The sequence below is a fragment of the Diabrotica virgifera genome, chromosome 1, assembly GCF_917563875.1.
Source record: "Diabrotica virgifera virgifera chromosome 1, PGI_DIABVI_V3a".
In the NCBI taxonomy this organism is placed as follows: domain Eukaryota; kingdom Metazoa; phylum Arthropoda; class Insecta; order Coleoptera; family Chrysomelidae; genus Diabrotica; species Diabrotica virgifera.
Window position 1 is genome coordinate 252,987,437 of NC_065443.1, and position 4,454 is coordinate 252,991,890.

Genomic DNA, 4,454 nt, shown 5'->3' on the forward strand with positions numbered 1-4,454 from the left:
AATGATCGAAGATCATTTTCATGGCGCCCATGATTTGTTAGATTTATTTATCTTGTTTGTCTTTAGAAATTATTCATCTTCATTCCTTTTCAGTACCTTATTCTTATTTTATTATTTCACCTTTTAGTCATCATTACTATCTACATAGAGCTACTGTTCTTCGACAGGCATGCAAACGAGCCGTATCCATCCTTGAGTGTCAAGTGGTTTTCTTGCATCTCTTGCTAGCCAACTCTATTCAGTTTGCCTCTGTCTCTTCCCACTTCTACTTCTATCCCTTCTAATTCCCCTTTCTTCACTACCGCAAAGTAGTATTTTTTATTTTTTCCGACTTCGGCTTCACTGCTGAAGCCCCTTCATTTTTATTTTCAATATAGACACAACTATTGAGTGATAAGTATTAATCATTTTTTCATTACTTCTGTTGGAGTATATCACTCCAACAGAAGTTAATTTTTGTTACAGTAACAAAACCTAAAGTGCCATTGGAAGAGGGGACCCGGGCTAAGCTAGGGCCCCCGAGACCTTTCGTAAAGATATAAATTGTTGCTGAGGAAATTAGTTAGTTTGGCGAAATAAAAATTAAAATGCAACCGGAATAGGGGCCCCAGGTCCCAGCCCAGCTACTTTGTCTTAACCAATTTTCCTAGACCACATCTTGGTATGTGAAAGGAACCACATGGTACCACATTTTGAAAAGAAAGGTAAGGGTAAGACAGAATGAGCACATTAGGATCAGTTCCACCAGTACACTGACCAGCTTCACTAAGTGTGTTTGGCTCACACTGCAGTTGCTTAAGGCACCTTAAGGTGCATTTACGTTTGCTTGGTAGCTCGCTTGGTTACTCGTTCGCTACAAAGTAAGACCATTTACATTGTAGCGAACGAACGCATTCGTTGATGATCTGTCCACAAGGTCAGATACAGATAAAGATGTATTCATTAACGCTGCTAATTTTATAATTATTGCAGGACATGCTGAAAAAAAAAGAAAGAAGAGAGTGTGGTGTTCACACAGGAGGGAAAATGCGTTTTCAATGGGTTAAATATCAAACATTTTCCGGACCCCCCTTGCGCTGGGGGTAGGGGGCCCCCAGATTACGTTTGCCCCGGGGCCCCAACATCGTAGTTACGGCCCTGCTACCTGATTTTAGAAAAATACGTTTTACTCCAGTTTTACGAAAGACGTTCAAAGTGAAAACATATTTTGTAGATTTGACTACTGACAACCTTCTTTCGGCAACCTTCCCAGCAGCGGGAAAAGACAAATTTTCAGTTATTATTGACCTTTCGTCGTCGACAATATGTTCAGGTAAGGGGTTAATTGCCAACCTCCGTCCCGGAGATGACACGTAGAGAAGAAGGGATTATCTGTCATAAAGAATAAAATTTAAGTTTCCCTATAATAATTATGGTATGATAAAAAAATCCCTATAATTATGGTGCCGTAATTAACAGAAACAATTAATGTTAAATTACCAATAATTAACAAGGTTAGGTAGTATGATTTTAAAGAGTGGGAGGAGGAACGCTATTTACAGTTCTGTTCTATAAACTTTACTCTTGAAGTTTCACCTAAATAAAAGTTTTTGCATACATATAGATATATTACACTATCAACCCTTGTTAGTGTAGTCACTGAAGGTTTTCACCTCTGATTTCGTTGAACCTCCATCGATTTTCATGAAAATTGGTGAACAGTTAGAGGGATACTTCAAACAATAAAGGTGACATAATGCAAAGTTGCGCTATTACCTTGGTGGTGGAAGCCACCCCCTTCTCGAGGGTGAAAATTATTTTATTAAAAATAATACCATAAATCGATATGAGGACAAATTCTAAGCAAAATTTGTTATATCAAGATATTAATATAAATCAATACTTTTTGAATTATGGAGGATCAAAGATTTTATTTCTTCGTAAAAAAATACATGCTTTAAAGCTGTTTTTCACGTATAACTCAACTGTAAGCTTTTACAAAAAAGTTATTATTTCCAAAATTGAAGATAATAAAAAATTTTATACACTCCTCTTTTAAAGAACTAAACTAATGTTAAGTCAAAGTGTGTTATGAGTAATTGAATGTAAATTTTTTTCGACGAGTAGTCAAATCCTCAAATCTGAGTATTCAAGCTTAAATAACGGGAGAACGGCGCATTTTATAAAATATACCTGTTAAGCACTCGTCAAAGCACTTCAGATTAACTATCAGTTGAGCTTCAGAAGAAGTTAAGTAAAGAAAAAGTTAAAACTAAGCAAGTTATGATCAAAAAAAAAGAACCCTTTCGAATTTTTAGGAAAAAGTGAAAAATCAAACATACGCCATTTCCACAAAAATTAAAATTTATAGTGATCCTTACAAAAATTTGTTTATATTAGCATAAGTAAGGATTTCAACAATTTTGACGGGGTTAGAATGAAAATTTTTGAAAAAAAGATATAATTTAAAAAAATCAGAATTTTTAAAATGATCGTAATTCTCATTTTCTTTTGATAATAACTCCAATAATACTTAATATACGTAAAAAATGATATACACATAACCAGTGCTGTTTTTGTGACGGTACGCGCCGGTACGCCGTACCGGCACCTCTTGGGACAAAAAATAAAAAAATCGACAAAATTATAGACAAATGCCTGAATTTTTCCCTTGCTCCCAAATAGCTTTAAAACGCCATTATTGAGAATAAATTTAAAAAGTTTTCCCGGGGGCGGACCCCTCTTATGAACAATCCCCAGACCCCCAGGAACATTGCGTACCGGAACCATTGCGTACCGGAACCTTATATTGTTACAAAAACAGCACTGCACATAACTAAACTTTAGTTTTTTCTGTATTAAATCTTTTACCTTTTTTATTATTTCTGTAGGGTAAAAAATAACCGACATAGAAACGTTTAAACCTTAAATTTTGCTGCGAGAACCATGTAACCGGGGCCATTTAACCTTTTATTTTAAAAAAATCAAGGGGTCTACAAGATTAAGTTTAACGTCGTCTAATTGCCCTTAGAATGAACTTTCAAATGGTTTTTAGATGAACCTAATATCCTAAAAATTAACGGAGTTATTTACAAGCAAACAATAACATTTTTTGAAAAAAATTTTAAAAGATAAATTTTGAAAAATTTTTGGAGCATAAATTTTAATGCTATTAACTTTAAAATTTAAATTTTAAAATCTTTGGTCTTTAATAACTCAAAAAATTTTGATTTATTTTACTAACTGTATATAACAAATTTTGCTTAGAATTTGTCCCTCTATCGAATTATAAGATTATTTTTAATAAAATAATTTTCAACCTCGAGAAGGGGTGGCACGCACCCCTAGGGTAAAACCGCAAGTTGGCACCATATCACCTTTGTTCCTTGAGATATCCTCTAACCACTCACCAATTTTCCAGCAAATCGATGGAGGTTCAACGAAATCAGAGGTAATAATAGCTCATTCCACCTTCAGTGACTGCACTATGTCATCAATATCTGTTTCCATCAATACACTGCAAACGATATTTCGTGCAATCGCCGTGACCAATTGACAACCACACCAATTATACTCTTGACAAATAATGAGGTCCAACCAATGACATCATTGGCACGTGCAACAAACTATCAAAGTTGATCTCCTCAGCCCTCAGAATACAATATGTAGTAAAATGTTGGATGCGCTTACTGGGCTTTCTTGAAATAATGGTGAGAGCGCAAGGTGAACATAGTTATACGTAAGCAGCAAAATTAAAGCACGCATGGAACATTTTTGATGTCTCCAATTTCCTAAATCTTGTCCGTGATTTCTTTAGTATATTATAACCTTATTCTTTGACAATATTGATGTAATAATCGTAATATTAGGTTTGTTGTAGCAAACAGTCAAACTAGTCAGAAACCGTCAGCAAACAGTTGGTCAGTGAGAAAACATAATACAGTCACCAGTGCTATCCCCTCTACTCGCGCTGGTCCACTATTCGCTGATGGTTTCAAACCGTTTGAAACTGATGCTAGAACAAACCTAATATTGTTGCTAGACAGGTAAATGTCATTGTATACCGGGTGTAACAATCATAGTGTGTTTTTTCCTCAAAGTTCGGAACACTCTGTGGAATATTCTAGCATACCTATATAAAATAATGAAATTAAAACTCAATTGAACTATTTTTATTTTAATTTAATTTAGCAAAATTAGCTCGTTATTCAAAAATTTATAAAATTAAATTTGAATGTTTACGTCAAATTTTACATTTTCAAAACGTAGTTTCACTTCAAGCAGACAGTGGCGCTAGCGCGCTAGTGGCAACGTGCTTCCAGATTTCTGTGGGAGTTGGATGTATTACAGTCAATATTATTTGGTAGGACTTCATTTCTCCATGTCTCTGTGTTGTATTTTATCAGCCTCTTACTACGTAACACACAAAGTCACATTGACAACTTTCATATTTTTATTATCAAATTTATGTCAAA